Here is a 12,581-nt window from a genome sequence, read left to right as displayed (position 1 = left end):
ATGACTCAGTTCTTTCTTCATTGTGCTTAAATGAAGCAGCCCTTTTTTTTTACAATTGCCAATTCTCCCCTCCAGATGTCCCCTCCTGCTTTGTAATTAGATAAACTCCTTATATAATATCCACAGCCTTCCCTTCCACTTCCCACTGCTGTCATTGGTAGGTTATATGAATAGTCACCACTAAAATAGAAATATTAAAGCTGTCCCAGTGTTAGTACTGCTAAGTCATTGCCTCCGGGCAAGATGCACCAATACAACTTGGGAAAGGAAAAAAAAAAAAAAAAAAAAACCACCACAACCACAACAACCCAAGCTCAAAAACTGTTACTTACCTTCTACCTGTGTTGCACTCTATTCCTCTGGAGCCTTACAGGACTGTGTATTTTGACAAAGAACCAAAGTCTGAACAGACACAACTTTCAGCCCCTAAGTACCCAACCTCATTTTTCAACGCAAGTTTCTCCTCCATGTGTCAGAATCCCTCAGCCCCTCTGTATGAGTCCCTTCTTGCTTCTGAGCAGTTCCTAGACTGACAACACACACTAAGTACTTGAGTATGTGAGCGTACAGGAGGACTGTTGCAGCCTGTGATCCACCATCTCTGCAGCCGACATCTCTGAAATCTCACCAGCCTATTCCCATGTACAGGCCAAATGCTGCTGCAGCTTTTCTCCTACTGAAATCACATTTCCATGTTCTTGATGTCACTTGATAACAAACAGTAGGCTGGATGTCTGCTTCTAGTGAGAAGACAGAATAAATTTAGTTTTATTTAGGTCTAAAATGCAGAAGATTGTTCGATCTAAGAATTGCATCTTGTACATCTAGGACAAGAAACTCAGCCTCAGACAAACACGCTGTTACTCTGGCATAACTTCTCTAGGTAATACAGAGCAAACACTACACTCACAGGAGACAGAATAAGAAAATTACATGGGAAAATGTGTGGGCTCCAGTGTTCCTGTTTGTTAGATTAAGGGGGAGAATATGTAATTGACACAACTTTCCCATAAAGGAGTTGAAAATTTAAAAAAAAAAAAAAGTCAAGGTGATGTGCCATTATAGCTATTCTCTTGGCATTTTGCAAGATATTTGAGGAGACCCTCAACCTTCTCAAAACTGCAGTTGTATTTTTAATACTGTGTACACAGGAAGCACGCAGGGTGTCTTCCCTTGCAAGAAGTGCTGCTCTGTCCACGTAGCTATAAGCTAGACCTTGGCATCACTGCACTCAGTGCTGACTGAGCGTGGGGAGCACAGCTCACCGATACATCTGCCTTTGCTTCCAGGCAACAATAAGTTTCCTAGAGGGAGAAGTGGGGAAAATGTAACCCCGTTTTCCTGAGCTATGACCCTTCCAGATTGCTCAAGGTGGCAGCACTTTTGCCAGCTGATCCTCAAGAGAAGCCACAAGAACACACATCAGAATTCAGAGGTTTTTGGCAAATAGCATCTTCTGGCCTTTCCTCCAAAGGATCATCCAGCTTAAAACAGTCCTACAATAACCTGATTTTGGTCAAAAAGAGTAAAACCGTAATTTGTGTTTCAGGCAGCAGTTCGTCCCCTCTGCAGGAAGCAACAGTGCAGTCTCCTGGTTTTCATGCTAACGATGGTTATGAAAAACCAACACTTGTCACAAGTTGAAAAGAAGCTTTCAAAAAATGTGGCATCTTTCTTAAAGTGGTGACTATTAACTTGACACCAAAAGCAAAAATTGTGCTGATTTTACCCTTAAAGAGTCATTCCCAGCCCAGGGGAACATAGATTCGGCTATACCTCCTATTCAGGTCATCATTAAAGGTAAGTGTGTGTTTGTACCAACACACAGCAGGAGCAATAGTATCCAGAAGACATGTTCACTATTTCAACTACTCACAACAGTCTACAAGCCATTATTTTAGCATCTGGAGCGAATCTTAACACCTTGCTCCCATGTCCAGCAGCACCAGTAGCCTACTATGTCCTCTTCACGGAGGCTGTGAAGTATTCGCAGCATACTGTGCCATGTACAATGCAATCTGAACACAAGACAGATTTCTACATCAACCCTGTAAAAGCTAACTGGTAACGTTTGGAATCTCCTGCAAATATAGTCAACCCCCCGTGATGTCTTCTATTGCTTTTTTCTGGAATTAAGAAAACAGTAGAGTATTTTTAAGAACGTGGTTAGTGTTCATAGTGAACAACAATATCTGCCATCGCCCATCTGTCCAGTCCAAAGATGGGTTATCCAACTGCATTAAAATTCTTGTTAAGTCTCTTCTGAACACTTTCCTTTAGTGAAAGGGTCTTCTATTCTCTTAGACTTTTTAAAGCATTCTGTACTTGCCTCTGTATCTCCACCATGAATGTTTAGCAAAGCCTTCTTCACTTCCCTCCCAGCAAGGCAGGGTTTTTTATTGTTATTGCTGCCATTAGCTATATTTAAAGACACACAAGAATTGTATGTTTACAATGGACACACAACCCAATCTAACCAGACGTTTGCAAATAATGATTAAAATAAATGTTAGGCCACATCAGCTACGTCTTTCAGTGTTCTCCCCAGACTTCGCTGGCTCTACAGAGAATACTCTCAGCATCTAGTACGCACTCCACTGTCATCTCTGTAACCCAACTATGGTAATTGTAGCAATCAAGTCAAGGTGAGGAACATGTTAAAAATAATGTGAGAGTATTTCTGTAGTGAATAAACTGGTGCCATCCTTCCAGAATAAAGCACACCACACCAAGATTCAAGAGACCTCCTTGCTGTAGTCAAGATGAACTGTTAAATCAGGAACGCACAGGGCTGCTGGTAAGGACCATACTGGAACTGCTTACAACCTGCTCACACCTGGACTTACAGAGCTACTGTTAGCATTCCACTGATCTGCTGTCAGCCATATCTAATCTTGGAGACTCCCTTTGGCCTGTCACTTTCCTGACTTAAGAAATTCTGTGCTCTGATGATTTTGTACAGCAGCTGCTTTCCACTAGGAAGATCCTAAACACTGCAGAAGCTCCCACGCTTGCTGGCTGTGAGCAGATTATGGGCAATTCATTTGTAGTGTCCCAAATAGAGCTCAAAACTGGAGGTTGGAGCACAGAGGTTGTGAAAATAAAGAAACATAAACACTCTGATGCAGTTGCCAAACAAAGAATCATAAATTACACCTCATCTTAAGCTGCCTGGCTGGACTGCACAGCCAAGTATTACTGACAACCAAGCCACCATTACTTGATTGCATTTGTTGTTTATAATCAGGTTCAAATAGTGTGGGCAGGTAGTACTTTAAAAGGTCAACTTTTGGATTTTCTAGATTCTCATAAAGCAGTAATCCCATGATTGAGATGCCTACACTAGTTAAAACCAACCAAACTGGTTTAGGCTACAGCTTCATGATGAGCCAGTTGAAGAGTTCATTATTGCCAAATTGCCAGACATAGGCCATGCTTTCCATCTTCACCCACCACACCTGGTACCAGCACTGGCATGCATCATATCTGTGTATGGGTCAACTTAACTCACCAACCAGACATACATCGAAGAAGAAAATATTTATGCTAGGTTAAGCCAACTGAACCAGCCTGCAGCAGGGTTTGGCAAATACCGGGCACAGGAATTCCCAACCTAAGAGCAGAGAAGGGATAGGGAATGACACATCATCAGTCCGGCTCAGCTGTTCACTAAAATGACAGCCAGAAAGGGGAACTAAAAACAGCTGGCCTCAATGACATAATGGAAGACTTCTTATAATAGTGGCTACAAACCCTGAAGACATAACTTTAAGAGATTGATATGAAAAGCAAATAAACACAGGGGGTAGGAAAGTCCATGTAGATAGTTTAACTGAGGGTGATAAAAAGGAGTTTGTTCCCAAAAACAACAAAAATGTTTAACTTCCACTGTGTTACTGGACCTGCACTAGCTGAAAATGTCAGAATCAGTAAGAAAACAAAACAAGGAGAAAGAACAGCGTTCAAGAAATATTTTGCCACATTTCTTAAAGGATATCTAGATTATGTAGTCACATGGTGAAAATACTTTGCAATCCAACAGTATCTAAAGAGATATGTTAACACATCATCTACTAAAGCTAAATATTTTTAAACCAGCAGATCAGATAAACAACATCCAAGAATTTAGGAAGTTGAATAAACCATACTATGGACCATTAATTTTTATTTCAGTGCGTCTTAAAATGCTGGGAAGTATTAGAAGGTTAGAAGAAAGCTAGCATTGCACCATTAAAAAAAAAAAGTGACAATCTAAGTAATTGTAATATAGAACCTGGTAAGAAGATACAGTTAAGATAATTAGTATCAGTCATGGACGTACTGAATAGAGGTCTTAAACTAATTTAGGATTAGGTTGAAAATCTGGATCATAAGAGTAACAGGGTCAAAGGAAAAAAAGATTTATGTAAGATACCTGATTTAGCAGGCCACAACATTTTGGTTTATAACTAGAGCAATGCAAGAACATGACAGATTAAAAAGATGATTCTTAAGACATAACTAAACAGGAAATCAACTTTAAGCACATTTCTGGTGGATTCCTACAGACTTCGTAACACTTAATATTTTTCCAGTTACCTGATGTTAAAAAAACCTGAAGTTTTGCAGATGACAAAAGACTGGAAGAGAAAAAAAAATAAGCTAGATCTCATGTATAAACAGTTTTTACCACTTAATCATCACATAAAATGGCAGGAAGAGACTTTAGGATCAAATAAATAAGGACAAAATAACATATCACCTTGGGATAACCAAGGACTTTTTCTGACCTATTCTTAGAAGATGTCCAGGGCTAGAACTCCTGATAACAAATCTGCAGATCTTCATGGGATCACAAAAGAGCTGAGGCTAGAAGGGAACTCTAGAGCCATTTCCCCTGCTCAAAGCAGGAGCAAAGACCTGTTTGGTAAGACAAAGAAGTCTTACCAAAATAATGAACTCTTCAGAGATTAAAATGTGGGTTTTAACAACAAAAAGATCCAAAAAGGAGTGGTTTCTGTAGAACCAATCATTCCCCCATTTACCAGTACAATGTTCTGCAGGGTATACTGGCTTTCTGGACCTTCCATTAGTTCAGTGAACATCTACTTAACTATCACTTTTCCCTTATTCTTTTCCTCCTTTTATTTACACCCACTTGACTGAAGCTCCATTCTCAGCATCTTCCTTTGAGTTTTTCTTCTACTGAAGAAAAAATTTCCCTGAAGAAAGCTTGCTTTCACTCTCTTGACCTCAGTGGCATAGTGAGGTAAGCCTTTGTTTTAATTTACTCTTTTCCACCTCAATAAAACTTGATATCTGGCATCTTTTACTTCTGCTAGAATGACTGGAAAAGACCAGTGGGACAGATGTGCCTATACAAAAGAGTTTTGGAGGCAAGGTTCACTTCAGACTGACCTAAAGTTCCTACCAAAAGGTAATTTCTGAGCTTCACCTAGTCCAAACTACTTCTCCTTACATCCTGTCCTAAATCTTGTTCATCCACAACAGAAGCAACACTCTCTACCCTACGTACTAACATGCTTAGATTTTCTTTATTTGGACAGAATACATTTCTGTTGTTGCTTTCTCCAAGGATCTTCCTGCAATCTCCATTCATCTTTTCTCAGTGTTGGTGTCAGATCCTACCAGGCCCTTAAAGATGATTAAACTGTCCGGTATGATTCAAGCACATATTATGGGACCAAAGTCAAACATTCTTATCCCTTAAATAAGAGCTCCACCCAGAAAGTTGATCTAAATTCTATACACTATAGTATAGTCAGGTACTGTGCAGAGAAGACAGAAACTTTGGTCGAGCAGTCTCCTAGTCACTTTCTTCTCATGTTTCTGGAATCTTTATCCAGTTAATCCAAGGCTTATCAGTGACTCCTTGCTTGGAGTCATTCATAGTATAAAAAGGCCTATAGACCATATGTCAGAAAAAAGATATGATCAATATTCAGAAATTATTCTTTGTGGCACATAACCCAACCCTCTCCCTTTCTCTCTATCTCAAGGCTTTCAGAAATTACCTCTGGCTACAAGTGTCCTCAATAAGTAAGAGAAATCTGAGTTTGAGAGAATCCAACAACCTGTGGTGCCACACAGCCATTTAAATCACCTTTGACACTGGGAGACAAGTAGCTTAGGTGTGTGGCAGTAGCATCCCACAGGTACCATTAATTAGAGAAAGGCTTTCAGCCCCAGTGCCTGGATACATCCATGCACAGGCATGCACTTACGACACTCAGAAAAATCAGAAACCTGCCTTTCTTCTGTGATAATTAATTCCACAATACAGGAGAACTTTGAGATTGCACAGAAATGAATTCTCATCATCTATAATGGCAAAATAATTAGATAAAGCAAGCAAAACATTACCAAAAAATCAGCTTAGGCAAGGTCCCTCTACAAAAAAAACCCCTACTACTGCATTTATAATCATATGTGAAAGTACTGGCCATAAGTAAGCTAACACTCCTTGTTTCTTGTTTTTTTATTTTTATACAAGATACACTAAAATGTAAAATGCAGAGGTAGAGACATTCAAAATAATCTTGATATTATTCCATTTAACTTACTTACTTTAAAGCCAGTAAGTTTTTTTTTAAAAAAAAGAAAAAGCCACGGGACTTGCAAAATAAGTGGAACAGGACACCAATGGTTTGAGTCTCTCTTATACTGTCAAAGTCTAAGGAGTGATTTCATCACAGCTGATATCACCACAGGTAGAAAAACAGCACTCCATGTATGGCAACAGCACTGTAAGGGAAAGGTGAACTGAATTTGGGTATGACTAACAGGGCTTATGCTAGATTCTTTAGCTACTTGATTTTAAAACAAAGACTGTGTAACTTTTTAAGACATGCTCTGATTTAAGGAGGAGGTGATACTGAAATGTTCCATGGCCTGCACTTTACAGGCTGTACTGGAAAATTGCAGTGCTTTATAAGCTGTAAGTTTGAACAACAATTGTCAGGAACCACCCTACATGCAATTCCAATAAACAATTCTTCCAGGTCTATAATTTCTTTGTTGAAGGACCAGAAAAATAATACCCGTAGGTTTTTTCTTTTTTTTTTTTTTTTAAACTCGTGGATCCATCAGAGTGCAGTTCATCCTTACTCTGAAACTGAAGAGGCATATCCTTTAAATATTATCCCAAAAAGAGAACTTGTAAGCTGACATAAACATTATTAGAAAGCATCATCCTAAGTTTGGATCAATCACCTACACAACAGAAACACCTTATGCTTTACACACGTGTCTCCTTTAGATAAAATTAATCAAGAAAAAATGTTGACGAGAAGGACATAGTACATCAAAATTCCATTACTAAGGGACAGTAAACACTACTTTACTTACAGAATGCTTACTTTTCCTTCAGCTCTATATATATCTAATTAAAGGTATTAAACCTTCTCAGGGATATGCTCTACATGAAAGCATGCCCAGTGTGATGAAGCCTTCATTTGATGTGTGGCCTGGTGATACCAGCAGGCAAACTGAACTTTATATAGCTCATTTTATTTATCCACAAAAATCAGATAATCTTTCTCAATGAAACAGTGAAATCTGCATTTCACTACGAAAGTCCTCATCTCTAAGTAGGCTCGTTAAAAAGAAATTTCTGTTGTTTGAGAGCAACCTACCTACATACATCACTTACTTAACTGGTTGGTTCATGAAGCAGTGAATTCCACGCAAAAGCCCATGCTCTCAGAACTTCATAAATATGAACAGCTGGAAGCAAGAAGACCTCTGCAATCATAACCTGCACTGATATGCCTCCAACATATTCTTTATGTTCTTCTTGAAAGTGTCTCTCTGAATACTCAGGATTAGATTTTAAAAGTTGTAGTCCAGTAAAGAACTGGAGAAAAAATTGTTCCTAAGTCAAAAGACAGCATTTCAAGTCCCACTCACATGCTACATGTCTGGCAGCATCTAAATCTTTTATTTTAACCTGACTGTTATGATTGCTAGGCACCAAAATGGCACCCACTTCAGCTATGGGGAGAGGGCAGGGGGATGCAACTTCAACAGCAACAACCACCTGATTACCACACCCAACCACAGTTCACTGTTATCCAGGTTTATCTTTTCAAATATATCCAAGTCCCAGTCTTTGAGAGAAGTGAAACCAAATTCAAACAGGTGTTTCCTCTGTATGAGTGAAACTATCAAAACAAAGCTAAATATCACCTAGGATGCTCAGAACATAAAAGTTGCTTAGAAAGTGAAAGAACTGATGAGACACTGAAATAGTGAGAATCTAGATGGAAAATGTACAGGCAACTATGGTAAAAGTAGTACAAGCTGATAATCTAATAGCCTGGTAAATTCTGTCTAAAAAGAAATGAGATTTCATTGCAAGTATTAAGGAAAGGAAAGGAAAAAAAAAAAAAAAAAAAAGACTGCTGAACTAATCACAATTCATTAAGAGTTGTTATTCCCCTCCCCCAGGAAAAAATTCTCACACTCTGGGAAGTTTGTCCTTCCTCAAGTTGCAGTATCACAACATCAAATTAAATGCTCTAATTTTTTGTGTTCAATAGATGTTTTAATCTTAGCTAAGAAACACGTCAGGTACAAGAAAACCTCCAATACATTATAAACAGTATTTTTCATACTACAACACAAAATTTTACCTTTGCAAATGGTTTTCCAGCCAAAAAGCTGTACAGGTATATGTTACAGAGATAAATTTATCTAGTCAAAAGGTTAATTATAATTTCAATGCTCTACTAACAGAAGAAGACACAAAATACAGTATTACCACCTATGCACCACCACTTGAGCATTTGAATGCAAAAGTATTTTCCAAAACTGTACTGAGAAGGTAATTTTGGTTAATACTAACCAAGGAAGATTAATTAAAGGAGTGCTCAAAATATTTATCAATAAATCCAATAACATTTGGCACACAACCTGGTAAGGTTTTGCTCTATAACCTTAAAAGACATATTATTTCCCATTCAACACGTGTCAATCCAAAAGGACTAAGTATAGCATCCTTAGCTCCAATATCACACACTGATGATATAGTGCCACCATCTCTCTCACATAAATATTGATCCTTTCACTAAGATCAATGTAAAAGAGCACATTTTGACCGCTCAACTCAAGCACTTGCAGTAGTATGAACCTCAAAACAGGAGATCTCATTGTGTACTTCCAAACAGATCCTCACCTGCAAATCTGCAAATAACCTCCCAGCTAGGACCTGCCCTCCGTCTAAGAACTTCAAGGTTTCTCCTCTACTCAAACTCTGCTGTACTTTGGGCAAGCACAAAACCAGCACCTACAGCTCTGGAAAATAAAATAGGATGGGAGGACAAAAACACCTGGATGCACACCTCTTGCAAGCCAAAATACAAGACTCCAAGGTCACAGAAAGTAAGCAGTCTGACTGACTTTGCAGCCTAGAAATGAACACTTAACCCTTGGAGTCCTTTCTCCTGGACTAGGGCAGCTTACTCATTTACATTTAAAAGTTAATTGAACTCAGACAGTGACACACTATCAATGTGCATTTTCTCCTAGTTAAGTGTATACCCAACCTACTAGCCTTGTGTTCATTTCAAATAAGGGCACTGATGATGAACTCTTAAACAGAAAATTACAGATCTTTTAAGACTGCTTTAGAAATGTGCAGCTTACACAGGGAAAGGTTTCCTCAAGTCCAGACTGGGTCTCTGTGTGCACTGGATGAGAAGAAATGGAAGAGCTTTGCATCCCACTTCGCATCCCTCTTTGCCTCCTTCCTCAGCACGACCAAGCTGCCCTTCTCCAGGCTTCAATTCCTGCTGAGAGGCAGCACAGCCTTCAACCAGGGAAGCGGTGTCTTGCCACAGACCCGTATACTGATGGGTGCAGCACGCAGGAGCGCTCACAGGGCTTACCGCCACTTCCTGATCCCAGTGCCATCACAGTGCAGTGCAACTGGTTAAGCGTTACCAGCGCCACCAGTGGAAATATCTGTCATGCCTTTCTCTTAAAAATCAAATGCAAGCATGATAAGCAAACCCAACAAATTAAGATGCAGATGTGAGATACGAGTCTACCTCTCCTGGCCAAAACAAAGCTATTTGATTTTTATTGGGGTTAATGGATAAACTCTTTGAATTTTATTAATTTTTAATCACTTCTCTCTAAACATCTTAATTTCCTTTCAATACTTAAAGGGGGCTTATAAGAAAGATCAGGACAGACTCTTTAGTAGGGCCTGTTGTGATAAGACAAGGGGTAACTGTTTTAAACTAAAAGAGGGTAGATTCAGACTAGATATAAGGATGAAATTTTTTATGATGAGGGTGGTGAAACACTGGAACAGGTTGCCCAGAGAGGCTTCAGATGCCCCATCCCTGGAACCATTCAAGGTCAGGTTGGACGGGGCTCTGAGCGACCTGACCTAGTTCAAGATGTCCGTGCTCACTGCAGGGGGGTTGGATTGGATGACCTTTAAAGGTCCCTTCCAACCAAAACCATTCTATGATTCACTAACAGAACTACTGAATGAGAGTGTTGCACTCACACACTTTTTAGACAGATGGGGTGGGAAAGAAGATTTATGAAGAGGAGGCAGTGACCACCAGCCAAGTCATGAACACTCCTGGCATGCCCAGGCCCTGAAGAGAGCAGTCATCTTGGTTTTGTTATTGGGTCTTTCTCAGTTCCTCCTGGAGGAGGGATCTTCACGGGTCACTAGGGTACGCTGCATGAGCACAATGGCACAGACACAGTCAGCTGCTGTTTTGGTGGGAGGCTGTCAATGCCTAGCTCACCCTCCCTTCCCGTATAGCCAGCATGATACTCTTTTCTGTGGTTCTTTTGTAGCTATCTGCCAAACTGCAAAGAAGAACTATTTCAGGGTTAATTAAGTTTGGTTCAAAAGCTTACTAAATGTTGGCAGCAATGCTTTTGTAATTTCTGAGCCTATGAATTAACAATTCTAATAAAACAAACATTTTTATATCCTCATATTTCTAAGTATAGCTCTTTTGACTCTACCAGAACTTAAATAAACCAAAACACACAGTTCTTAGCTATTCTACTGGGCTTTGCAGTTTCTATGCACAGCAAGTACTTGCTGTGAACTGGCTGTACAGCACTTAATCGTTGGAGAACTGGGTCACTCGACTTCTGCGCCATCATCTCATTTGGTGCATACCATCACAACAAGCAAGTTGCAATTTATAAAGTAAAATTTACTACATGTAACTACATGTTACCTCCATGTGTTCTTCATCAGCTCTTGCTTCAAAGTATACCAATAAAAGGTCAGCTCTCACTGAAACAAAGCAAGTAGCACCAGCCTTGACTCAAGGATCTTACACTATTTCAGAAAAACAGAACAGAAAAGCTTCCAAGTGTGCTGTGAATTATAAACACTAGATATTTCTCTAGTGGTTACATTCTCATCAGGACAGTTTAGGACAGCCTGGATTCTCTCAGTGTGTTTTCAAACGTGTGAACAGGTTCTGCTGATCATATTTAATGTTTTGAACTGAAGCACAGTGTCAGGACATCCAGTATTTCCCATGTCTGATCACAAAAGAGAAAAATTATTCTAACATATGTGATTTTATTGACCAGCCTCATAGCGCTCATAACAGATTAACATCTCTTGTGCACAGTGGAATTTTATTCTAGAAGTGACCAACATTTAGTCTTTCTTACTGTACTTGTCATTTCTAGAGACTGTCATCATCAGGCAAACAATCCAAACCACATGAATAGATTTGCCATTTATAAGCATGTTTGCCAGTTAAAAAAAAAAAAAGAGGAATGCAAAGTTAGTAATTTTCATTTATATTTCATCAGATTATTGCTATCAATCGTAGCTTCCATCAAAACAGCTTTGACTAATTCCCAACCAATTAATTATCAACAATTATATTTCTCTGTTCATCATCCCAAATGGTAATCTTAGTGTCTTCACAAGTGTTACTGACTGTGACCCCAGAAATAATTTCAAAAGCAATGACTTCCTGGTAGTTCTGGGTTCCCTGTCATACTCCAGGTGCAAATGCACTGTAGCTTTCCGTTGCTCTAGGACTGCTGTCTATGCCAGTCCAAAATACTTCAATTTCTCTATTAGCATCAACATCCAAAATACACTGTCATACAGCTATGCTGAGACTTAACACAAATAACTCTCTCAGTACTTTCCTCTACGGTGAAAAACACTTTAGCACCATTTTGGCCAAATATTACCACTTAGGGTATGGGATTAAAATATTCATTATTCATAGCTAAACAGTTACTATGTTAAAAGTTAAAAAAAAAATTAGTTAAAAAAAATTCTTATCTTACATCACAAGGTATGGCTCAAGATTACAGTTTTATGACTGTAGTCATATGACAGGAATCAACATCCACTTAATCCACTGAAAACTCACACCAGGCTGAGTCAGAATCTCATGAACTGAAGAATGATATTCCTGAAATCCCTTCTTTCACCACTGGTGTCAAATCCTGAAGCCCAACACTACAAGAAACCCAAGTGGTGGATGGAGGGGAAAAGCCGATGACAAGCTTTGGAGGGAGAAATCATTTGCATGCAGATGCTAGCCAACAAGCTTATTAACTTTTGT

This window comes from Pelecanus crispus, chromosome Z (assembly GCF_030463565.1).
Source record: "Pelecanus crispus isolate bPelCri1 chromosome Z, bPelCri1.pri, whole genome shotgun sequence".
NCBI classification, from domain to species: Eukaryota; Metazoa; Chordata; class Aves; order Pelecaniformes; family Pelecanidae; genus Pelecanus; species Pelecanus crispus.
Note: the sequence above shows the minus strand (reverse complement) of the source record.